This window comes from Phyllobates terribilis, unplaced genomic scaffold (assembly GCF_046119375.1).
Source record: "Phyllobates terribilis strain yellow unplaced genomic scaffold, ASM4611937v1 Scaffold_2__4_contigs__length_985480577, whole genome shotgun sequence".
Taxonomy (NCBI): domain Eukaryota; kingdom Metazoa; phylum Chordata; class Amphibia; order Anura; family Dendrobatidae; genus Phyllobates; species Phyllobates terribilis.
Window position 1 is genome coordinate 612,673,487 of NW_027362762.1, and position 26,986 is coordinate 612,700,472.

The following is a 26,986-nucleotide window of genomic DNA, read 5'->3' on the forward strand; positions in this document are numbered from 1 at the left end:
ACCCCACCCACACCAGTCTCTGTATATGCAATGATAAGCTCCTGGTGATAAAACAATCATTGTAAGCAAACAAAGCCTGAGAGCTTGATAAGAGAGGCATCCCTGTAATCAGTATTTTAACCCCTACCTCATGCTGTCTTTAGATTACATAGCAAAAACCTGCTGACAGATTCCCTTTAAGGGCACAGGATGCTAGAAACAGCATCAAACTGAATTAGAAAACTGAGCTTTTATTAGTTGCTATTACTGATACATTAGATCCAGACTAATCTCTAACATGTCCGTACAAGAAACTAATGGAAGATAACTGAGTGATGAAACCATTGAAAAGTACTTTTATAACAACAAAGGCTTTCTTGACGGGGTTGTTTCAACAGGAGCGCCATGTCCATACATGCCATGTATTTCATGGCTAGCATATGCTAGGCTAAAGACAGCCACTCCTTGTTAGTGTCTCCTGTTCTTACCATAAAGGGGTCTATCAAGCAGAGGAACCCCATTTCTGATGTCTAAAGGCCCTATAAGAGCTTGTAGACTGCAGACAACTCTATTAAACAGTAAAACAAATGCAGACGTAAAGCCAACTAGGACATGATAATAAGCATTTCTGACTTCTCAGCTCATCCATTCAGATTACGTGAATTGTTCTCTTTAATGACAAACTTTTTCAACTTTTTCGCTGTGTGCGTGACTTTAGTTCTTCTGCTTCTATTTTGTTACACGGTATATTCATTTCAATCTGGCCCCTTTACTCCCCTTTGCCTGGATCCATTATTACCAAGCTTTCCCTTTTCATTATCTGTCTTCTGTTTTTCTTTCTCCCTCTGGCTCTCATTACAGATAATATTTCTTCTCCTTGCAGGCGGGAGGGGCAGCTGAGGCTCGTGCCCTGTGGCCCCTGATTACAGGCGGAGGCAGTGTAGCTCCTGACAGTACTCAGGACAAGACAAAGGTGCTGTGATAGCATTCTGTGGGTAAGGGAGGTCTCCATGCTTCACATCTGGAAGGAAATAGCTGACAGTGCCATGAACATGAATGCAATATAGGCACTGGCTGGGGACATTACAGAAAGCCACAAAAAGTGCAATGCATTCAGTTTATTTCTATTGAGTTTATTAACTATGACAAATTCCAGAGGCTACCGTTCCAGAAGTTAAATTTCCTTTTTCTTGTCCCGAAGATCAATGTCCACTAATAGAAATTAATGTCACTCATTCAGCACCATTTTGTTATTGTATAAATTCTTCTATGAAATTGACTTGTACAATACTGAGCGTGAATTCAGAGGCGGACATAGTGTATGTGCTCTGGTTTAGGGGTCACCAAGACAAATTTCTGCAGTCACTTTGTGCACAGTGTGGGCATTTCCTTGTATTCCCAGCAGGAGTGGGTGGTCACTTGACTACAATGTGCAATTTGCATACTTGCAATCACGTGCCAACTAGATTATTATGCTATGGTCAGACGGACGGAAATTCTCTCATTGGAGAGAATAGGGTCAATTATGCTAATTACACTTTGATCCGAGTTTGATAAGAGTGTCAGCATATTGTGATCCAACTCTCTTGGATGAGAGAAACATAGCATGTTGTGAGGAGAGGATGGAGAACAAAATTTCTCCATCTTCTCCATTGTGTGAGTCAGCGGAAATTGGACTGCACTCAGATGTCATCCGAGTGCAGTCAGATTTTTTCAACACACCCATAGACTTGAATAGGTGAGTGGCATCCGATTTCAAAGTGAAATCGCAGCATAATGTGATTATTTTCACTGACAGATTCTGTCAGTGAAAACAATTGTGCATCAGCAATGCCTCATTGAATAACATTGGTCCCAGATAACACTCGTCTGATGTATATGCTGCTGTGAGTGAGCCCAGACTCTCAATATTCTATTGAGCGAAGCGGATCAGAATGTAGTCAGCACATTTACCACTAGTATGCCAATGTAACCTTCCACTCAGGCTGGAAATACAAGGGAATTGTGACAATATGCACAGAGTGGCTGTAGAAATGTATCTAAAACACGAAAAAATCCCATTAATACATTTTTTTTTAAATAAATGTCACAAAGCAGAAAATAACATTAACGCATTTAGTATCTCTGTACATGTAATACAGTATTTACAGTGATCGGTAAATGGCATAACAAATGGCATGACTGTTCTTCATTTATATTAAATCCATAAAAGTTAATACAAATATAATGCTTACTCATGTGTTTGGCAAACAAGCAAGACGTCATATAGAGAAGCATGCATGAAAAAAATACATTTGGGGTGCTAATACTATAAATGAATGAACAAATAAAATTGCCTGGTCATCTGAACATGTGCAGCACCAAAATGTCATTGTGTATATGTATGTGTTTTCTATTCTATATTTTTGTCTAAATGCATGTATTATTTTATACATGTGTGCCTAATGTGATTATGCATGTAAATGTGCAGTGTATACGCAGGTGGGAGAGAGTAGGGGCCAGGCACAAGTCCTGCATAGGGGCCAGTCACAAGTCCTGCATGGGGGCCAGACACAAGTCCTGCATATGGGGCAGTCACAAGTCCTGCATGGGGGCCAGACACAAGTCCTGCATATGGGGCAGTCACAAGTCCTGCATGGGGGGCAGTCACAAGTCCTGCATGGGGGCCAGACACAAGTCCTGCATATGGGGCAGTCACAAGTCCTGCATGGGGGCCAGACACAAGTCCTGCATATGGGGCAGTCACAAGTCCTGCATGGGGGGCAGTCACAAGTCCTGCATATGGGGCAGTCACAAGTCCTGCATGGGGGGCAGTCACAAGTCCTGCATGGGGGCCAGGCACAAGTCCTGCATAGGGGCCAGTCACAAGTCCTGCATGGGGGCCAGACACAAGTCCTGCATATGGGGCCAGACACAAGTCCTGCATGGGGGCCAGACACAAGTCCTGCATATGGGGCAGTCACAAGTCCTGCATGGGGGGCAGTCACAAGTCCTGCATGGGGGCCAGACACAAGTCCTGCATATGGGGCAGTCACAAGTCCTGCATGGGGGCCAGACACAAGTCCTGCATATGGGGCAGTCACAAGTCCTGCATGGGGGGCAGTCACAAGTCCTGCATATGGGGCAGTCACAAGTCCTGCATGGGGGGCAGTCACAAGTCCTGCATGGGGGCCAGACACAAGTCCTGCATGGGGGCCAGACAAAAGTCCTGCATGGGGGGCAGTCACAAGTCCTGCATGGGGGCCAGACACAAGTCCTGCGTGGGGGGCAGTCACAAGTCCTGCATAGGGGCCAGTCACAAGTCCTGCATGGGGGCCAGGCACAAGTCCTGCATCGGGGGCAGGCACAAGTCCTGCATGGGGGCCAGACACAAGTCCTGCATGGGGGCCAGACACAAGTCCTGCATGGGGGGCAGTCACAAGTCCTGCATAGGGGCCAGTCACAAATCCTGCATGGGGTCCAGGCACAAGTCCTGCATGGGGGGCAGTCACAAGTCCTGCATGGGGGCCAGACACAAGTCCTGCATGGGGGCCAGACACAAGTCCTGCATGGGGGGCAGTCACAAGTCCTGCATAGGGGCCAGTCACAAGTCCTGCATGGGGGCCAGGCACAAGTCCTGCATGGGGGGCAGTCACAAGTCCTGCATGGGGGCCAGACACAAGTCCTGCATGGGAGCCAGACACAAGTCCTGCATGGGGGCCAGGCACAAGTCCTGCATGGGGGCCAGGCACAAGTCCTGCATGGGGGCCAAGCACAAGTCCTGCGTGGGGGCCAGGCACAAGTCCTGCGTGGGGGCCAGACACAAGTCCTGCGTGGGGGCCAGGCACAAGTCCTGCATGGGGGGCAGTCATAAGTCCTGCATGGGGGCCAGACACAAGTTCTGCATGGGGGGCAGTCACAAGTCCTGCATGGGGGGCAGACACAAGTCCTGCATGGGGGCCAGGCACAAGTCCTGCATGGGGGCCAGGCACAAGTCCTGCATGGGGGGCAGACACAAGTCCTGCATGGGGGGCAGTCACAAGTCCTGCATGGGGGCCAGGCACAAGTCCTGCATGGGGGCCAGGCACAAGTCCTGCATGGGGGCCAAGCACAAGTCCTGCGTGGGGGCCAGGCACAAGTCCTGCGTGGGGGCCAGACACAAGTCCTGCGTGGGGGCCAGGCACAAGTCCTGCATGGGGGGCAGACACAAGTCCTGCATGGGGGGCAGTCACAAGTCCTGCATGGGGGCCAGGCACAAGTCCTGCATGGGGGCCAGGCACAAGTCCTGCATGGGGGCCAAGCACAAGTCCTGCGTGGGGGCCAGGCACAAGTCCTGCGTGGGGGCCAGACACAAGTCCTGCGTGGGGGCCAGGCACAAGTCCTGCATGGGGGGCAGTCATAAGTCCTGCATGGGGGCCAGACACAAGTTCTGCATGGGGGGCAGTCACAAGTCCTGCATGGGGGGCAGACACAAGTCCTGCATGGGGGCCAGACACAAGTCCTGCATAGGGGCCAGGCACAAGTCCTGCATGGGGGGCAGACACAAGTCCTGCATGGGGGGCAGTCACAAGTCCTGCATGGGGGGCAGTCACAAGTCCTGCATGGGGGCCAGGCACAAGTCCTGCATGGGGGCCAGGCACAAGTCCTGCATGGGGGGCAGACACAAGTCCTGCATGGGGGGCAGTCACAAGTCCTGCATGGGGGCCACACACAAGTCCTGCATGGGGGACAGTCACAAGTCCTGCATGGGGGGCAGTCACAAGTCCTGCATGGGGGCCAGGCACAAGTCCTGCATGGGGGGCAGTCACAAGTCCTGCATGGGGGCCAGACACAAGTCCTGCATGGGGGCCAGACACAAGTCCTACATGGGGGGCAGTCACAAGTCCTGCATAGGGGTCAGTCACAAGTCCTGCATGGGGGCCAGGCACAAGTCCTGCATGGGTGACAGTCACAAGTCCTGCATGGGGGGCAGTCACAAGTCCTGCATGGGGGGCAGTCACAAGTCCTGCATGGGGGCCAGACACAAGTCCTGCATATGGGGCAGTCACAAGTCCTGCATGGGGGCGAGACACAAGTCCTGCATATGGGGCAGTCACAAGTCCTGCATGGGGGGCAGTCACAAGTCCTGCATATGGGGCAGTCACAAGTCCTGCATGGGGGGCAGTCACAAGTCCTGCATGGGGGCCAGGCACAAGTCCTGCATAGGGGCCAGTCACAAGTCCTGCATGGGGGCCAGACACAAGTCCTGCATATGGGGCCAGACACAAGTCCTGCATGGGGGCCAGACACAAGTCCTGCATATGGGGCAGTCACAAGTCCTGCATGGGGGGCAGTCACAAGTCCTGCATGGGGGCCAGACACAAGTCCTGCATATGGGGCAGTCACAAGTCCTGCATGGGGGCCAGACACAAGTCCTGCATATGGGGCAGTCACAAGTCCTGCATGGGGGGCAGTCACAAGTCCTGCATATGGGGCAGTCACAAGTCCTGCATGGGGGGCAGTCACAAGTCCTGCATGGGGGCCAGACACAACTCCTGCATGGGGGCCAGACAAAAGTCCTGCATGGGGGGCAGTCACAAGTCCTGCATGGGGGCCAGACACAAGTCCTGCGTGGGGGGCAGTCACAAGTCCTGCATAGGGGCCAGTCACAAGTCCTGCATGGGGGCCAGGCACAAGTCCTGCATCGGGGGCAGGCACAAGTCCTTCATGGGGGCCAGACACAAGTCCTGCATGGGGGCCAGACACAAGTCCTGCATGGGGGGCAGTCACAAGTCCTGCATAGGGGCCAGTCACAAATCCTGCATGGGGTCCAGGCACAAGTCCTGCATGGGGGGCAGTCACAAGTCCTGCATGGGGGCCAGACACAAGTCCTGCATGGGGGCCAGACACAAGTCCTGCATGGGGGGCAGTCACAAGTCCTGCATAGGGGCCAGTCACAAGTCCTGCATGGGGGCCAGGCACAAGTCCTGCATGGGGGGCAGTCACAAGTCCTGCATGGGGGCCAGACACAAGTCCTGCATGGGAGCCAGACACAAGTCCTGCATGGGGGCCAGGCACAAGTCCTGCATGGGGGCCAGGCACAAGTCCTGCATGGGGGCCAAGCACAAGTCCTGCGTGGGGGCCAGGCACAAGTCCTGCGTGGGGGCCAGACACAAGTCCTGCGTGGGGGCCAGGCACAAGTCCTGCATGGGGGGCAGTCATAAGTCCTGCATGGGGGCCAGACACAAGTTCTGCATGGGGGGCAGTCACAAGTCCTGCATGGGGGGCAGACACAAGTCCTGCATGGGGGCCAGACACAAGTCCTGCATGGGGGCCAGGCACAAGTCCTGCATGGGGGGCAGACACAAGTCCTGCATGGGGGGCAGTCACAAGTCCTGCATGGGGGCCAGGCACAAGTCCTGCATGGGGGCCAGGCACAAGTCCTGCATGGGGGCCAAGCACAAGTCCTGCGTGGGGGCCAGGCACAAGTCCTGCGTGGGGGCCAGACACAAGTCCTGCGTGGGGGCCAGGCACAAGTCCTGCATGGGGGGCAGACACAAGTCCTGCATGGGGGGCAGTCACAAGTCCTGCATGGGGGCCAGGCACAAGTCCTGCATGGGGGCCAGGCACAAGTCCTGCGTGGGGGCCAAGCACAAGTCCTGCGTGGGGGCCAGGCACAAGTCCTGCGTGGGGGCCAGACACAAGTCCTGCGTGGGGGCCAGGCACAAGTCCTGCATGGGGGGCAGTCATAAGTCCTGCATGGGGGCCAGACACAAGTTCTGCATGGGGGGCAGTCACAAGTCCTGCATGGGGGGCAGACACAAGTCCTGCATGGGGGCCAGACACAAGTCCTGCATGGGGGCCAGGCACAAGTCCTGCATGGGGGGCAGACACAAGTCCTGCATGGGGGGCAGTCACAAGTCCTGCATGGGGGGCAGTCACAAGTCCTGCATGGGGGCCAGGCACAAGTCCTGCATGGGGGCCAGGCACAAGTCCTGCATGGGGGGCAGACACAAGTCCTGCATGGGGGGCAGTCACAAGTCCTGCATGGGGGCCAGACACAAGTCCTGCATGGGGGACAGTCACAAGTCCTGCATGGGGGGCAGTCACAAGTCCTGCATGGGGGCCAGGCACAAGTCCTGCATGGGGGGCAGTCACAAGTCCTGCATGGGGGCCAGACACAAGTCCTGCATGGGGGCCAGACACAAGTCCTACATGGGGGGCAGTCACAAGTCCTGCATAGGGGTCAGTCACAAGTCCTGCATGGGGGCCAGGCACAAGTCCTGCATGGGTGACAGTCACAAGTCCTGCATGGGGGGCAGTCACAAGTCCTGCATGGGGGCCAGGCACAAGTCCTGCATGGGGGGCTGTCACAAGTCCTGCATGGGGGCCAGACACAAGTCCTGCATGGGGGCCAGACACAAGTCCTACATGGGGGGCAGTCACAAGTCCTGCATAGGGGCCAGTCACAAGTCCTGCATGGGGGCCAGGCACAAGTCCTGCATGGGGGGCAGTCACAAGTCCTGCATGGGGGCCAGACACAAGTCCTGCGTGGGGGGCAGTCACAAGTCCTGCATAGGGGCCAGTCACAAGTCCTGCATGGGGGCCAGGCACAAGTCCTGCATCGGGGGCAGGCACAAGTCCTTCATGGGGGCCAGACACAAGTCCTGCATGGGGGCCAGACACAAGTCCTGCATGGGGGGCAGTCACAAGTCCTGCATAGGGGCCAGTCACAAATCCTGCATGGGGTCCAGGCACAAGTCCTGCATGGGGGGCAGTCACAAGTCCTGCATGGGGGCCAGACACAAGTCCTGCATGGGGGCCAGACACAAGTCCTGCATGGGGGGCAGTCACAAGTCCTGCATAGGGGCCAGTCACAAGTCCTGCATGGGGGCCAGGCACAAGTCCTGCATGGGGGGCAGTCACAAGTCCTGCATGGGGGCCAGACACAATTCCTGCATGGGAGCCAGACACAAGTCCTGCATGGGGGCCAGGCACAAGTCCTGCATGGGGGCCAGGCACAAGTCCTGCATGGGGGCCAAGCACAAGTCCTGCGTGGGGGCCAGGCACAAGTCCTGCGTGGGGGCCAGACACAAGTCCTGCGTGGGGGCCAGGCACAAGTCCTGCATGGGGGGCAGTCATAAGTCCTGCATGGGGGCCAGACACAAGTTCTGCATGGGGGGCAGTCACAAGTCCTGCATGGGGGGCAGACACAAGTCCTGCATGGGGGCCAGACACAAGTCCTGCATGGGGGCCAGGCACAAGTCCTGCATGGGGGGCAGACACAAGTCCTGCATGGGGGGCAGTCACAAGTCCTGCATGGGGGCCAGGCACAAGTCCTGCATGGGGGCCAGGCACAAGTCCTGCATGGGGGCCAAGCACAAGTCCTGCGTGGGGGCCAGGCACAAGTCCTGCGTGGGGGCCAGACACAAGTCCTGCGTGGGGGCCAGGCACAAGTCCTGCATGGGGGGCAGACACAAGTCCTGCATGGGGGGCAGTCACAAGTCCTGCATGGGGGCCAGGCACAAGTCCTGCATGGGGGCCAGGCACAAGTCCTGCGTGGGGGCCAAGCACAAGTCCTGCGTGGGGGCCAGGCACAAGTCCTGCGTGGGGGCCAGACACAAGTCCTGCGTGGGGGCCAGGCACAAGTCCTGCATGGGGGGCAGTCATAAGTCCTGCATGGGGGCCAGACACAAGTTCTGCATGGGGGGCAGTCACAAGTCCTGCATGGGGGGCAGACACAAGTCCTGCATGGGGGCCAGACACAAGTCCTGCATGGGGGCCAGGCACAAGTCCTGCATGGGGGGCAGACACAAGTCCTGCATGGGGGGCAGTCACAAGTCCTGCATGGGGGGCAGTCACAAGTCCTGCATGGGGGCCAGGCACAAGTCCTGCATGGGGGCCAGGCACAAGTCCTGCATGGGGGGCAGACACAAGTCCTGCATGGGGGGCAGTCACAAGTCCTGCATGGGGGCCAGACACAAGTCCTGCATGGGGGACAGTCACAAGTCCTGCATGGGGGGCAGTCACAAGTCCTGCATGGGGGCCAGGCACAAGTCCTGCATGGGGGGCAGTCACAAGTCCTGCATGGGGGCCAGACACAAGTCCTGCATGGGGGCCAGACACAAGTCCTACATGGGGGGCAGTCACAAGTCCTGCATAGGGGTCAGTCACAAGTCCTGCATGGGGGCCAGGCACAAGTCCTGCATGGGTGACAGTCACAAGTCCTGCATGGGGGGCAGTCACAAGTCCTGCATGGGGGCCAGGCACAAGTCCTGCATGGGGGGCAGTCACAAGTCCTGCATGGGGGCCAGACACAAGTCCTGCATGGGGGCCAGACACAAGTCCTACATGGGGGGCAGTCACAAGTCCTGCATAGGGGCCAGTCACAAGTCCTGCATGGGGGCCAGGCACAAGTCCTGCATGGGGGGCAGTCACAAGTCCTGCATGGGGGCCAGACACAAGTCCTGCATGGGGGCCAGACACAAGTCCTGCATAGGGGCCAGTCACAAGGCCTGCATGGGGGACAGGTACAAGTCCTGCATGGGGGGCAGTCACAAGTCCTGCATGGGGGGCAGTCACAAGTCCTGCATGGGGGGCAGTCACAAGTCCTGCATGGGGGCCAGACACAAGTCCTGCATGGGGGCCAGACACAAGTTCTGCATGGGGGCCAGACACAAGTCCTGCATGGGGGGCAGTCACAAGTCCTGCATGGGGGGCAGTCATAAGTCCTGCATGGGGGCCAGACACAAGTTCTGCATGGGGGGCAGTCACAAGTCCTGCATGGGGGGCAGACACAAGTCCTGCATGGGGGCCAGACACAAGTCCTGCATGGGGGCCAGGCACAAGTCCTGCATGGGGGGCAGACACAAGTGCTGCATGGGGGGCAGACACAAGTCCTGCATGGGGGCCAGGCACAAGTCCTGCATGGGGGCCAGGCACAAGTCCTGCATGGGGGCCAAGCACAAGTCCTGCGTGGGGGCCAGACACAAGTCCTGCGTGGGGGCCAGACACAAGTCCTGCGTGGGGGCCAGGCTCAAGTCCTGCATGGGGGGCAGTCATAAGTCCTGCATGGGGGCCAGACACAAGTTCTGCATGGGGGGCAGTCACAAGTCCTGCATGGGGGGCAGACACAAGTCCTGCATGGGGGCCAGACACAAGTCCTGCATGGGGGCCAGGCACAAGTCCTGCATGGGGGGCAGACACAAGTCCTGCATGGGGGGCAGTCACAAGTCCTGAATGGGGGGCAGTCACAAGTCCTGCATGGGGGCCAGGCACAAGTCCTGCATGGGGGGCAGACACAAGTCCTGCATGGGGGCCAGGCACAAGTCCTGCATGGGGGGCAGTCACAAGTCCTGAATGGGGGGCAGTCACAAGTCCTGCATGGGGGCCAGACACAAGTCCTGCATGGGGGCCAGACACAAGTCCTACATGGGGGGCAGTCACAAGTCCTGCATAGGGGTCAGTCACAAGTCCTGCATGGGGGCCAGGCACAAGTGCTGCATGGGGGACAGTCACAAGTCCTGCATGGGGGGCAGTCACAAGTCCTGCATGGGGGCCAGGCACAAGTCCTGCATGGGGGGCAGTCACAAGTCCTGCATGGGGGCCAGACACAAGTCCTGCATGGGGGCCAGACACAAGTCCTACATGGGGGGCAGTCACAAGTCCTGCATAGGGGCCAGTCACAAGTCCTGCATGGGGGCCAGGCACAAGTCCTGCATGGGGGGCAGTCACAAGTCCTGCATGGGGGCCAGACACAAGTCCTGCATGGGGGCCAGACACAAGTCCTGCATAGGGGCCAGTCACAAGGCCTGCATGGGGGACAGGTACAAGTCCTGCATGGGGGGCAGTCACAAGTCCTGCATAGAGGCAAGGCACAAGTCCTGCATGGGGGGCAGTCACAAGTCCTGCATGGGGGCCAGACACAAGTCCTGCATGGGGGCCAGTCACAAGTCCTGCGTGGGGGCCAGACACAAGTCCTGCATGGGGGACAGTCACAAGTCCTGCATGGGGGGCAGTCACAAGTCCTGCATGGGGGCCAGGCACAAGTCCTGCATGGGGGGCAGTCACAAGTCCTGCATGGGGGCCAGACACAAGTCCTGCATGGGGGCCAGACACAAGTCCTACATGGGGGGCAGTCACAAGTCCTGCATAGGGGCCAGTCACAAGTCCTGCATGGGGGCCAGGCACAAGTCCTGCATGGGGGGCAGTCACAAGTCCTGCATGGGGGCCAGACACAAGTCCTGCATGGGGGCCAGACACAAGTCCTGCATAGGGGCCAGTCACAAGGCCTGCATGGGGGACAGGTACAAGTCCTGCATGGGGGGCAGTCACAAGTCCTGCATAGAGGCAAGGCACAAGTCCTGCATGGGGGGCAGTCACAAGTCCTGCATGGGGGCCAGACACAAGTCCTGCATGGGGGCCAGTCACAAGTCCTGCATGGGGGCCAGACACAAGTCCTGCATGGGGGCCAGGCACAAGTCCTGCATGGGGGCCAGGCACAAGTCCTGCATGGGGGCCAGTCACAAGTCCTGCGTGGGGGCCAGACACAAGTCCTGCGTGGGGGCCAGACACAAGTCCTGCGTGGGGGGCAGTCACAAGTCCTGCGTGGGGGGCAGTCACAAGTCCTGCATGGGGGCCAGGCACAAGTCTTGCATAGTGGCCAGGCACAAGTCTTGCATGGGGGCCAGGCACAAGTCCTGCATGGGGGCCAGTCACAAGTCCTGCGTGGGGGCCAGTCACAAGTCCTGCATGGGGGCCAGGCACAAGTCCTGCATGGGGGCCAGGCACAAGTCCTGCATGGGGGCCAGTCACAAGTCCTGCGTGGGGGGCAGTCACAAGTCCTGCATGGGGGCCAGGCACAAGTCTTGCATAGTGGCCAGGCACAAGTCTTGCATGGGGGCCAGGCACAAGTCCTGCATGGGGGCCAGTCACAAGTCCTGCGTGGGGTCCAGACACAAGTCCTGCATGGGGGCCAGGCACAAGTCCTGCATGGGGGGCAGTCACAAGTCCTGCATGGGGGCCAGACACAAGTCCTGCGTGGGGTCCAGACACAAGTCCTGCATGGGGTCCAGACACAAGTCCTGCATGGGGGCCAGGCACAAGTCCTGCATGGGGGGCAGTCACAAGTCCTGCATGGGGGCCAGACACAAGTCCTGCGTGGGGGCCAGACACAAGTCCTGCATGGGGGCCAGGCACAAGTCCTGCATGGAGGCCAAGCACAAGTCCTGCATAGGGGCCAGGTACAAGTCCTGTATAGGGGGCCTTCACTAGTAATGTGTCCCTAAATCAAGGGCACGGGGAAATAAGTCAAAATGTTAGGCTGCTTAAGTATTTTTCCAAACTCGAAGGTATGTTTAGATATTAGCATTGCAAATACATGCACCTAGTGGCTACATAAGGGTTAAAATTCCTGTTCTTTAGCTTGCTGGAAATCACAGTGAAACTGTCTTTTTGAGCTCTCAGGGGGATCTGAATATGGGCTTCAACAGTGGGTGTCGACTTTACTGACTATCTCTTAACTATCCATTTATCTATTTATCTTTTATCTATCTTTTGGTTACTTATATATTTTTATGTATATGTCTAAGAAGCTACATACTGTATGACTAAAAACCTCAGCTTTAGGCTTCATACAGTCATTTTTCATGTTCTATCTTTGTTTTTTCACAGAAGATGTAATCATTATAGTCCATGGCGCTGTTCACATGTTTGTGTTTTTGCGAACCAAGGGTCCGCAAAAGCGAAAATAGAACCATGAAAGTTTTTGATAAGAGTCACAGATCAAACTTGCCTATTCAAATAATTGGAAAATAAAGGACAGAACCCGGATGACATCAGTGTGTCACCTGAGTGCTCTTCATTTTTTTGCTGTTTAATGGGTAGTAGAAGCTTGGAAATGGATTTGTTTTTTTCTGCATAAAGGAAAAAAAGATGCCACTTCAATGGTAAAAATGGTCACACAGACCAAAAATGTTTCAGCACACTCTATCAGTTAGAGCACACTGATGACAAATGATGATTTTCATCACAATGATGATTTTTTCTTTCTCATATGCAGAAAAACAAGCATCTGAATGAGGCCTTAAAAGGACCTGTCACTTGCTCAATTCATATTCAGTTAAATAGCTTGAAAAAAAATAAAGATAAAACCTAAGCATCTGCTGTTTTTTTTGTTTTGTACTGCATCACTCCATTACAGAGATATTCACTTTTATTCCTTTTGGGCACAGTATGTGAAATCTCAGCTTGCAGAGCAACTGGGCGATTCTTCAGAATCTTTTCTGGGGTCGTGTGCTTTTACTGCTCCTACATGTTGCCGTTCACAGGTCGGCAGCTGATCTAAAAGTCTTGCAGCATTTGGGAGGGAGGCGTGAAAGCACATGCCCCCTTATATTCATCTATCGGATCTTAGTCATTATAGAAATGTATCTGCACTACTCAGAGATGTGTCAAATGCTAAGGGAGCAGTCAGATGGTCGTATAACACGATGATCGCATAGCAATGCACGGACTGGCCAGCGGCTCTCCTGAGCTGAGCGTGACAGCTTGTATTTCTATGCAGCAGGTCAGGAGAGCCGCCAGCCAGCCCATACACTGAGCTATAAAAATGAAGATGAAATTAAATTGTACAGTACAAAACAATCATAGAACTATTTTTCTTTGATGAACGTTTATCATCAGTTGTACATTTTTCAAAATGTCTGTGAATGTATGATAGTTGTAATAGAGTAAATGTCTATCTTTCGCTTGAAACTCTTGGCCTACAGTAGGAGATGAATAAGAGGTGTGATTGTAAACATTGGCTAGACAACTGACATTTAAACTGACAATTATTGCTTTCCACAATGCCTTAAATGGGTTCTCTAAGAAATGTAATAAAATAAATAAATAAATAACATTTATTTAAATATTACAAATTATAGTAAATACCTTTATTTAGCAAAAATGTATGAAAAAGTAAGCTTTATTTAGTGCACTGTCAGGATTTTAAATATGTCAGCTGCCATCTATAACAGTTTCTCAGCCATCCCAGCTGACATGTAGTAGGATGGGCTATATATATAGTAGTTCTAGTTCACTGTCAATATCTGTGAGCTATTGTGATAACTGATGCAAACACAAATAGATAAAAGAGATAGATAGATAGATAGATAGAGATAGATAGATAGATAGATAGATAGATAGATAGATAGATAGATAGATAGATAGATAGATAGATATAGCTTCAACCAAGGTTGTGTGCAAAGTCACATGCAGTACAAAGTCCTTATGTTGGCCTGCAAGTCATAGGATTGATAAGTATTTATATCATTTTTTGGGAGGGTGAGTCTCAGGTCTGAATTAATATTAAGAGTCTGGTCTTTGAATTAATTTTAGCAGACTGGGGTCTTAATTGTAAGAGCTAGTCTGAGTTCTAAAGAAATTGTAGGGGTTGGTCTAGGATCCAAATTAACTTTAGGGGTCTGATATGAGGTCCAATGAGTTTAGAGGTTTGGTGTCTAAATGGGTTTGGGGGAATATGAGTTTTGAATAAGCTTAGGCATCTGGTTTGAATTAATTTAGGGGTCTGATCTTTTTATCTATTAAAAATTCTTGATGTCAATACAGTCACTTTGCAAATTTTGTGAAAACAAAATGATTATACTTGGTGTTAAGCTCAAACCTTCAGCAGATCACAGAACCATTTTTAAATATTTTATATACAGTTTATTTCAATACAATATCAGTGCAAATGTAATTAGTGTGAAACTGTATTGTGTACCCAGTATCTCAATTACATATTCAGTATATTGAGGGGTCCAGGATTGTATGATCATAGCTGTATCCATCTAAAAATGGTGCAATATCTGTCGGGTTTGGTATTTTAGTTCACCTACACTGAAGAGAATTGGGCAGAGTTGCAATATTACACACAACCTGTGGATAAGTGCGGCACTGTTTTTGGGAGAAAGCAACCTTATTTTTCTATTTTTGGAAAACCCTTTTCATTTTTTACTCACAATAGCTAAGGATAATAAATAGTTCTTCCTAGTTACCAATAATGATGTCATTGATAAAGATCAACAAAATGTGATAATTTTATTGTTTATGATTGATCTTTTCTTGCATTCACATAATGCAATTAACATTATGGTTGGTAATCTAACAAATCTTAACGATAAATAAAAAGTGTAAAGATCTCTTAAACTGAAGGTCCACTTTTTAACACTATGTGGATTATACATCAATATTTCTCAGAGCTCTTTTTTTTTTATTTTGGTTCTGATTCAGGATCCAAATCCTCTGGATAAATATAGCATTAATCCCTTAGTGACCAAGCCAATTTTTACAATTCTGACCAGTGTCACTTTATGGTAATAACTCTGGAACGCTTCAACGGATCCCACTGGTTCTGAGAATGTTTTTTTCGTGACATATTGTACTTCATGATTGTGGTAAAATTTCTTCGATATCACTTGTGTTTATTTGTGAAAAAAACAGACATTTGGCAAAAAGTTTAAAAGTTTAGCAATTTTCAAAATTTGAATTATTTATGCCCTTAAATCAGAGAGATATGTCACACAAAAGAGTTAATAAATAACATTTCCCACATGTCTACTTTACATCAGCACAATTTTGGAACCAAAATTTTTTTTTGTTAGGGAGCTATAAGGGTTAAAAGTTGACCAGCAATTTCTCATTTTTCCAACAAAATTTACAAATCAATTTTTTTAGGGACCACATCACATTTGAAGTCACTTTGAGAGGTCTTTATGACAAAAAATACCCAAAAGTGACACCATTCTATAAACTGCACCACTCAAGGTGCTCAAAACCACATTCAAGAACTTTATTAACCCTTCAGGTGCTTCACAGGAATTTTTTGAATGTGGAAGAAAAAAATGAACATTTAACTTTTTTCGCAAAAATGTTACTTTAGACCCAATTTATTTTATTTTCACAGGGGTAACAAGAAAAAATGGACACCAAAATTTGTTGTGCAATTTCCCCTGGGCATGCAGATACCCCATATGTGGGGAAAAACCACTGTTTGGGCACACGGCAGGGCTCGGAAGGGAAGGAGCGCCATTTCACTTTTTGATTGTAAAATTTGCTTGAATAATTAGCGACACCATGTTGCGTTTGGAGAGCCCCTGATGTGCCTAAGCATTGGAGCTCCCCCACAAGTGACCCCATTTTGGAAACTAGACCCCCCAAGTCACCTATCTAGATGCATAGTGAGCACTTGGAACCCCCAGGTGCTTCACAAATTGATTCGTAAAAATGAAAAAGTCTTTTTTTTTCCACTTGAAGCATATGGGGTAGAGACTCGAGCATGTCACTCAAATACCCACGATACTCAATGCATACCAGAGCACCCAATGCAAACTCAAGTAGCGAGCACTTGCGCTCAACGCTAGTCGCCATATCATCATCTTTTTTTCTTACTTTTGAAAAAAATCCCAACCCCATCACAACCCTAACCCCAAACCCAGCCCTAGCCCTAACCCTAGCCCAACCCTAACCCGAGAGTTTATTTTTTGCGCCATTCCTCGTGCGGTATAAGTGATTAGACGACCTTATTCTTCGGGTCGATGAGACTATAGCGATACCAGAATCATATGGAGTTTTTATGATTGACAGCTGTCACACACTAAAAGAAGCATTTTTTGTAAAATCTAGTTTTTGCATCGCCATATTTTGAGAGCTATAATTTTTCCAGATTTTGGCAGACAGTCATGTGACGCCTTGTTTTTTGCTGGATGAGTTGACGTTGTTATTGGTGCCATTTTCAGGCACGTGACATTTTTTGATCGCTTTCTATTCCGATTTTTGGGAGGCAGAATAAACAAAAACCAACAATTCAGGAATTGCTTTTTTTGTTTTTTTTTATTCTCTTCCGCGTGTGGTAAAATTGATAATGCAGCGTTATTCTCCGGGTCAGTACGTTTACAGCGGTACCACATTTATATAGTTTTTCTATGTTTTGCACTTTTACATAATAAAAGCAATTTTATAGAAAAAAATATTTTTTAGCATAGCTTTATTCTGAAAGCTATAACTTTTTTATTTTTCAGCTGATGGAGCTGTATTGCAGCTTGTTTTTTGCAGGACGAGATGACGTTTTCAGCTGTACCATTTTTATTTATATTCGTCTTTTTGATCGCGTGTTATTCCATTTTTGGTTTGGCGGTATGGTGATAAAGCATTGTTTTTTGCTTCGTTTTTTTTTGTTTTTTTTTACTGTTCACTGAAGGGGTTAACTAGTGGAACAGTTTTATAGGTCAGGTCGTTCCGGATGCGGCGATACCAAATATGTGTACTTTTATATATTTTTTTGTATTTTTTTATAATAATATTTATTGATGGGTACATTATATTTTTATTTTTGGTGGATTATTTTTTTTATTTATTTTTTTTATATTTTTACAATTTTTTTTTTTTTTCACTTTCTGACAGTTTTTATACTTTTTTACTTTGTCCCACTCTGGGACTTTCACTTTTTTTATTCTGATCACCTGCAAGGCACAGGAATGCAGCACCATCCCTGTGCCATGCAGGCTGTCAGCGCTGGACAGGGAGAAGATAGTTTGGAGATGCACTGCGCATGTCCAAAAAATCTTCCTGCTGTCTGGTGACCTGGATGTTGGACATCGGGTCATCATGGTAACATCCTGGAAGCCGCGGCAGACAGCGCTGGAGGCCGGAAGAGGAGGTGAGCATACCGATCACCTCCCCTTGCCACTGCAATGCTGCGATCGACTTAGATCACAGCATTGCGGGGGTTAATGTGCTGGGAGCGGTGCGGGACTGCTCCCTGCACATAGTACCGGGTGTCAGCTGTGGCAATCAGCTGACACCCGGCGGCGATCGCGCCCGCACAGCCTGTGTGCGCGCGCGATCGCGATGACGTACTAATATGGGTCAGGCTCTTAAAGCCCAGGGCACTGATGCGCATTAATACGTCATGGGCTGTAAAGGGGTTAAAGAAGTAGTCCAGTACTTTATATTATCCCCCCAATGTATCCCCCCGGGGCCCCTAAGGATTTTTGTAAATACCTTACGTTGCAGATACTGCCTGTGAGCGGCGCTATCCTTGGCCGCTCACAGGCATCACATGACCCCACGCTGACGTCAAGACAAGTGAAGCGTGACTTAGCGCTGGAGCCCCGCGGTGGCTGCTGGGTTGTGGGCGGGGTTACACCCCCGCGTCAGACCCAGCATCCACTGTGTGCTTTCCCAATGAATGAGGAGAGGGAGAGCACGTGGTGGATGCCGGGTGTAACGCGGGGGGGTAACCCCGCCCACAGCCTGGCATCCACAATGGAACGCAAAAGACAGAGACCCCCGGCTGCTGCCAGCACTTGTCGTGACATCAGTAGATGTCAGCGCCGGCTGCATCTGGGGGTCACGTGATGCCTATGAGTGGCTAGTGATAGCGCCGCTCACAGGCAGTATCTATAACGTAAGCTAATTACAAAAATCTTTAGGGGCCCCGGGGAGATACATCGGGTGGGTAATATAAAGTACTGGACAACCCCTTTAACCCAATCCCACCTCTACTCTCCCTTATTCTCCCTTCTTTTGAAGTCCACTCTGTCCGCATCTACTCTCCCTCCAACCTCCAAGTGGATGTCATATACAGACCTCTGGGCCCAGTCACTCCCTTTATTGACAAATTCTCCACCTAGATTCTCCACTTTCTGTCTGCTGACATTCCCACCATCATCATGGGCGATTTCAACATTCCCACTAACACACACCAATCAACAGCATCCAAACTTCTGTCACTCACCTCATCTTTTGGACTTACTCAGTGGTCCTCCTCACCCACACAGACGGACATACATTGGACCTTATCTTCACCCAACTCTGCTCCCTATCTAACCTCTCAGTCTCCCCCCTCACCCTATCTGACCATCATCTACTCACTTTCTCATCCCTGTCCTTCTCACCTGTCACCCACGTTCAGCAATTGGCACACCCCCACAGAAACCTTGCACATCTAGACACTCACACTCTCTGACTCTATTCTATCACTGACATCCATTTCTTCACTCCATGACAAAGACAGCGCCACTGCTTTCTACAATGCCACTCTCACATCAGCTATTGACTCGGTCGCCCCTCTTGTGCATGGCAGAGTGCAACAAATCAATAGACAACCCTGGCACAACAACCTCACTAAAAAGCTTCGGCAAGCGTCCAGAGTTGCAGAACGGCATTGAAAGAAAACACATTCACAAGATGACTTCACTGCATTCAAACAAGCAACACTCGCATTCAAATCAGCCCTCATCTCCGTTAAACAGGCCTACTTCACAACCCTCATAGACTGCTTATCCTACAACTCCAAACAACTATTCAACTCCATCCTCCGCCCTCTACTGCCCCCACCGACCTCCCTCATCGCTGCTGAGGACTTTGCACACACTTCAAAAACAAGATTGACCAAACAAGGCAAGCCTTCATTGTCAGACCACCACAACACCTTTGTTTTCCATACCATTTCCCTTCCCCCTTAACCTCCTTCTCCAACATTACTGAAGGAAAGCTCCTCTCCAAATCACACATCACCACTTGCGCACTTGACCCCATCCAATCTCCTCGCAAACCTCACCCCAACACTTATCCCAACCCTAACCCATCTCTTCAACCCATCACTAACTTCTAGTACCTTCCCCTCTGCTTTCAAACATGCCATAATCACTCCTATCCCCAAAAAGCCATCCCTCAACCCAACCGCTTTGTCCAGCTATCGCCCCATATCGCTGCTCCCATTCACCTCCAAACTCCTTGAGCAACTTTCTTCCCATTTCTCATCTAACACTCTCTTCGACAACTAACAATCTGGCTTGCGTCCCTACCATTCCACCAAAACTGCCCTTACCAAAATTACTAATGATTTACTTACAGCCAAAGCTAACAGACAATTCTCCATACTCCTCCTTTTAGACCTGTCCTCTGCCTTCGACACGGTTGACCACTGCCTCCTACTACAGATTCTCTCTTCCTTTGGTGTCAAAGACCTTGCCCTATCCTAGATCTCCTCATACCTTTCCAACCGCACTTTTAGGGTCTCCCACTCCCACACTACCTCCTCATCCTGCCCTCTCTCTGTTGGAGTCCCTCAAGGCTCTGTTCTAGGACCACTACTCTTCTCCATCTATACCCTTGGCCTGGAACAGCTCATAAATTCCCACGGTTTCCAGTACGACTTGTACGCTGACGACACCTAGATCTACCTCTCTGGCCCAGACGTCACCTCTCTGTTGTCAAGAATCCCAGCATGTCTATCAGCCATATCCTCCTTCTTCTCCTCTCGTTTCCTCAAACTCTTTGTGGACAAATCTGAACTCATCATCTTTCCTCCATCTTGCATATCTTCTCCATCTGATCTATCTATCATAATAAAAGACACCACTCTTTCCCCTGTACCTGAAATCCGCTGCCTCTGTGTAACCTTTGACTCTGCTCAGTCATTCAAACCACACATCCAAGCTCTCGCCACCTCCTGTCGCTTCCAGCTCAAAAATATTTCCAGAATCCATCCTTTCCTCAACCCTCAATCTACTAAACTGCTTGTGCATGCCCTCATAATCTCCCGCCTCGACTACTGCAACATCCTCCTCTGCGGTCTACCAGCTAACATTCTCGCACCTCTCCAGTCTGTCTTTAACTCTGCTGCTCGAGTAGTTCATCTCTCTTCTCGCTACTCCTCTGCTACCCCCTTTGCAAATCTCTTCACCAACTCGAAACTGCCCAGCGTATCCAGTTCAAATTACTAACACTGACCTACAAAGCCATCCATAACCTTTCTCCTCCATACATCTCTGAACTAATCTCCAGATATATTCCCTCACGCAATCTCCAGTCCTACCAAGACCACCTCCTCTCCTCCACACTTATTCGTTCCTTACCCAATCGCCTCCAAGACTTCTCCAGAACATCCCCCATCCTCTAGAATTCTGTGCCTCAACACGTCCGCTTATCTGCCACATCCGGATCCTTCAGACGGAACCTGAAAACCTATCTCTTCAAGAAAGCTTACAACTTGCAATGACCACGCCGTCGACTCACCACCACCAGAGCTGCTGCTTTACCAACACCAGACCTGCGCCACACCACCACCAGAGTTGCAGCAACCCCCCACTTACTGTCTCCTTCCCCATTATCCAGTAAAATGTAAGTCCGCAAGGACAGGGTCCTCTTCCCTCTATACCAGTCTATCATGGTTAGTTCATATACTGTAAGTGATATATGTATTTTGTATGTAACCCCTTCTTATGTACAGCACCATGGAATCAATGGGGTTATATAAATAATAATAATGACTGTAAGAGTGCAATGCTGCGTGGCCACATCATAATTAAAATTGGACCATGAAAATGGCTGCAACCTGACTGCTATAAGAAATCCAAGCCTACTGGATTATTTTGTAACCCCTGAAACTGTTATTACTCGCAACTGTGACTGTGAATCAATGGATTTTATGTTGTATGGCTACAAGTCTCTGATAAGCCGTAGCCTAGGACACAAAATCACTAGGACATTATCATTGCTGTGACTAGAATGGCCACTCGCAAGACATCGCCCCCTTCTGTGATAAGCACCTCACTGTCTATAGACAAAATACATACAGAGCCTGGTGTGGGCGGGGTTAGCTTTCTCAGCTCTGCTGCATGCTAAATCGGAAGGCTCTGATTGTGTCAGAACTGCTGCACTCAGCAATCTAAGTGATACATCGTTGGATTCAGGGTCTCTTTGCCTACATAATGCTGCTCTCTGATGAGTTGGCAAAAACCTGGTGACAGATTTTTGCACATTCACGCTGCAACACATACATGTATTCCTAGATATTGGAAAAAGTACAACCCCCATCAGTAGTAGAGTGGTTTCAGAAGCTAAACCTTGTGATGATGGAGTATGTAATAGCTGGTAGAAGAGGATTTGGATGATCCTTCTAAATTCTCCATATGGTAACAACAATAATTATTTTTCCAAACCACTACTGAGTGTTAGGGTATGTACCCATGATGCATACCAGCCTGCGGCCCCGACGCTGCAGAATAGCCGCCTGCGGCTTCTATTCTTTATGCAAACTAGCAGCGCCATTTATTTTTTTTTGACATGCTGGAAAGACGCGCCGCATGTCCGTCTCCGCGGGTGATCCGCAGGTGCCCAGATATGCATAGTGGACATGGGATTTCTGGAAATCACATCCACTATGCTGTAACAGCTGGACGCTGCGGGTTTGATGCTGCATAAACACGAAGCGTCAAACCAGCAGCGGCTCCTGATCGTGTGCACTAATTCCCACCATTTTCCTTTTCTCCTTTCTTTTCTCTCTCACCTTTAATTTTACTCCTTCATCCTGTCTCTTCACATGTGTCATTTTTTTCTGTGCTTGAAATGGACAGGTTACCTGCAAATGGATACTGATTACTTACTATTATCCTGATCTTAAAGAAACTTACTATGTATACTTCTATTCAGACTGATGTCTGAGACTTAGCTAGTCTTTCCACTACCAGCAAGGTTGACTAAAATAAATACCTAATGTGTGTAAATAGATACATACATCCTGTTACGGATGGACAAATGACCGCTGCAACCATGCTCAAGTGACCAGAGCAAGGACGAGTCAGTCAGTGCTACAACCTATATTATTTGCAGCAAGCACATGTCCGTCCAGCCAGAACAGGATGTACAAAGACCATCAAGGAACCAGACATCATTGGTAGTGGAGCAGCAGGGAATCAGTAAGGTCATTATATTTCCTTTATTTCACTATACTTTTTACAGAGCATGCTGAATGGTTTTTAAATCCAATTTTGGGGAGTTCCACCCCTTTAAGCAATGCGCTGATCCCACAGCTACAGAGCACACTTCTGAATTACTCATTTGTAAGCTCTGACTGGCAAACTTGCAATATAATGAAATGTAAGAGTGATGAGTAGCTGCAGCATTTATTATCGTAAACTGATAGCATAGCAGATTAAAAAACTTTTTCTTACCCTAATTGAACCCGGGGCAGCGCACACCATTACATCTCCATGGTAACAGACTACAAACAAACTCTGTGTAGTCTGATTCAGCAACCTCTCTTCCAACTGTTCTTATCTTCTTGCTAACTCAGGAAATGTTCATGAATGATACATGAAAGGTAATATTACATTAAGGATAACTATGATAACAAAGTGAAAGAAAAATATTTGGCTTGTAAAGATGTACATAATCATATTTTTTAAAGTTATTTTTTTTCTTTTCCATTCACTGATCCACCACTTCCCAATACCGATGAATATAAAACTTTGTACATTTTGCACACAGAAAATAATAGGGAAACACTAACATATATAGATGCAATTCAAATAAATAGACACACCCAGTGTTCTTCTGTGTGTACCATGTCAATGGGGGGGGGTGCAAGTCAGACTAAGGCGATATGAGCAGCAGCAAAATTTCCTGTCTGGTGCCTGGGATGTAAATCATCCAGGAAGGTAGACTTTCCTTAATTACTCTGGATTTGGTGAAGGACATAACACTTCAATTGCATACTTATAAAATTGTGGTCGGTCAACAGACAATAAATATAAAGTTATCAATGCATTTATTTTTCAGTTACCTACATGATTATTTAAACAGTAAAGAGGGGTTATAGTTGCTGACAGATTTGCTTTAAAAGAAAACATTATATTCTAGAAGCAAAATACTGAGCAGACCAAGCATTATTTAAAGAGGTTCTGCTTTGAAACACGGACACATAATTTACAACTTTCTCTCCTAATCACATTGTCTAAATATTTCATGGTGAACATATCCTCATTCTACAGACGAAGCCACTAAGATGTTCTATGTACAAGTCTGCCTTTTACAATTTACTACATTTTGAAATAATAGTAGACATAGACTAACTGGGAGTCTAAATGGTAAAAAAGGTGAAATCCAGGCAAAATGATCTTGTAGTATGTCATAGATTATGTAAGAAAATCACATTGGTTAAGTCGGTTTATCAGACCACCACTGATTTCCAGAACTAAAAGGCTCCATATAGAGGCCACACCCCTTTGGCATTGCACAGAGATTTCTGCAGTTTCAAATCTGACACATCATTCAAAACTAGATTTCATAAAAGTCATTTTCTTAGACTGATCTATCTGAAACAAGAAAGTTTTCTGCACTGTACTGACTTAACATTACTGAACAATACTCAGTTAAGAGGTTAAGCTACTGTGTACTTGATACAATCTCAGCAATGCCCTATGCAGTAAAAGCGCTGTTGCTAAAAAATGATCCCAGAATGCAATCTGCAGACATTTGCATTCCTTGCCCGTTCACAACACTAAACAAAGCTCCCATGTAAATATTCCCATATAAGCACATCAAAAACTAGCATCTCCTAATCTGCAGTCTAGAGGATCAGTCATTAAAGAAACTGTGGCATCTGAGTGTGTCCATGCAATCTGCTGTATACCAAGACTACAATGCCATTAATTTTAGGAATGAATGCATCTGTACACAAGAACTTGTAATGATAAAGAAAAGAAAAACCAAAATGTGTCGCCAATGCTCTTCTAAACAACCAATGGTAAATCAAAGTCTGCAACTTATACCGCTGTATGTATGATATTTGACAAGTTCCTATAACGTGTGGTGAGCTTCTCATCTTGCACATAAGTGTGTGCTATCGTATTCATTTATCTAAAATATATCAATGCATTTTCCACTCCGCTCCAGAAATGTATTTCTTTCAGAATTATTGCTGTCAAGGTTATTTTTTACATAATTTCTTTATAAAACTTGATCTCTAATTTAGAAATAATTTCAAGCAACTCAACAAATTCAAGATGCTGTCTGATGCTATCACTTGACAATAAAATATCATAGATGTTATATTCCAGCAATAAATCATATTTTGATAAGAAAGACATACATTAAAACTAGAATCTAATTGTTCGACAGTTCTACAGAAGCCTTCATTCTACAAAGTGTCCAAATTTCCTATCTCCACCTGGTCTTTAATAAAAGTAGTACATCACTTAGTGTAACCTGACAAGGAAAATAAATATATATGGTCATTTACCTAGTGAGGTAATGTTACTATCCGATCTTCAACACTGTAATCTACACCCTTCCTCCTCCAACTAAAATGGATTTTTAATTGCCCACTGTATTCCAGCTACTATAAATCTCTCTACTGCAAGAGAACAGGTCTGATTTTAATCAAGACTTCTTGCTGCCAACCACAGACTGGAGCAGTCTGCCCTAAAGATGTTAAATGGGTGCAATTCAGAGGAGCAGATGAAAATATTTAACGCACAGGAAAACATAAGGGGGGTGGAGGGTGTATAGAAGATGAGAGGGAGAGCCACATAAGAAGCTAGAGGGAGGTATAGAAAATGGACAGGGAGTGCATGGGATAAATATGATACCTAGTGGCTGGAATGGAGATCCAGAGCACAACTGAGGAACAAGCAGGTGACAGTTATACCAGGTCACAATGCAGATAAGTAGGGCAGGAATGAAACTGAGATTCAATGATAGGCATAATGAGACCAGCAGTCAGGAAGAATAGATTTCTATTGATAGAGGAATGAGCACAGATCAGAGTAGGGCAGTAAATAGATGGACAGGTAGATGATAGTTAAATAGGATGGAATAATGAGAGAAGGATAGATAGATAGATAAATGATAGGCAGACAGCCAATGTGAAATAAGACAGAGGTAAGTAGCAGAGGCAGCTGGCTGTCTGCCATGAGTCACAATTTAGAACCATGAAAATAGGTACATGGAGCAATTTTCCAGCTCCAAGCTCATACAATCAAACACATCTGCATTTCCCAATCACAGCACTAGGATGCCACTCTCATTTCTTGTGAATTCAATCTGTTTTCTCCCTTTAATTCCATCTCTCACTTTCCAGGTAGTAAAGATGTCTACGATAATGGGATATGAGCAGCATATTAGGAACCAGATACAATGCTTGAATTAAGGGATATTTAACTGTCAAGTTACAGGCATAGATATCTCTCCACTGAGAAAGCTATGCTAAGTATTCCAAGCAGATAACTCACCAGCATGAGACTTTACACACCATACTGGTCGGTGGTCATCCTCTGCAGGAGGGGCTGAAGATACAGATGGGTTTCCCCTTTTCCTGCAGCACTTTAGGGGTTCTGCATACCCAGGAAGTGCCTGAAAGCCCTGTGAGGATGCATAGCAGTCCAATCAGTGCAAGGCTGGACCAGTGAATAGATCAGCTGCCCATAGAGAATAAATGCAAGTGACAACAGCTCCCCTCGGGTCCCAGGGAGAAAAACGTCTTCTTATTGATCTGGAGCAATGTGGCGAGCCTGGAGGAGCTGTCCACCACGGAGTGCTGAGTGACGCTGTAGTGGAGCTGTCCACCACGGAGTGCTGAGTGACGCTGTAGTGGAGCTGTCCACCACGGAGTGCTGAGTGACGCTGTAGTGGAGCTGTCCACCACGGAGTGCTGAGTGACGCTGTAGTGGAGCTGTCCACCACGGAGTGCTGAGTGACGCTGTAGTGGAGCTGTCCTCGGAGCCCAGCACTGCCTCACACGCTGCGATCAGTGTCCTGCCACTCACAGTGTACTCGGAGCTTGTTACAGCGGCGTCCTCTGATCTGTGGAGCTCCTGCACAGCTTACTGGTGTAGAACGGTAAAGGTCTTCTCCAGCTCCCCCACCCCCAGGAGAAGAAGGTTGTCTACAAAACTAACGTTGCTCCTTCTGTGATCTGGAAGCACCCACCCTCCATCTCCTCCTCTTAGAAGGCAGGTCCTTCCCTTCAAAGCTTTACATTCCTGCACTCTTACACAGCCAGCCTTCATCACCCCTCCTTCCAAACCCTTATTCTCTACCTCTAGGATAGCATTTGGGGAATGTGGGAATGTGTTAGTGACTTGTCCCATCTCCATGTTGTTGCCGGCTGCTGTTAAAAATCACACTGCCCTGTGCACCATTATTTGCTGGTATGAGTTAGATTTCGATCTTTTGCCAGACTGAGTATGAGTACACACAGTGAGGGGCTTCCTGCAGGCTG

The 26,986-nt window shown here is 48.9% G+C and overlaps 1 protein-coding gene across 2 annotated transcripts in view; it reads right to left on the bottom strand.

Annotated features, from left to right (window-relative positions):
• Positions 1–26,702, bottom strand: part of GRM4 (glutamate metabotropic receptor 4) — a 238,660-nt gene extending 211,958 nt beyond the window's left edge. The window contains exon 1 of one of the 2 annotated variants that reach the window (XM_073666513.1): positions 25,998–26,702. The gene's annotated coding sequence lies outside the window, so the exon portion shown is untranslated. The remainder of the gene's footprint in view (positions 1–25,997) is intronic. The other variant, XM_073666514.1, reaches the window with a different exon arrangement.
• Between the last annotated feature and the right edge of the window lie 284 nt (positions 26,703–26,986).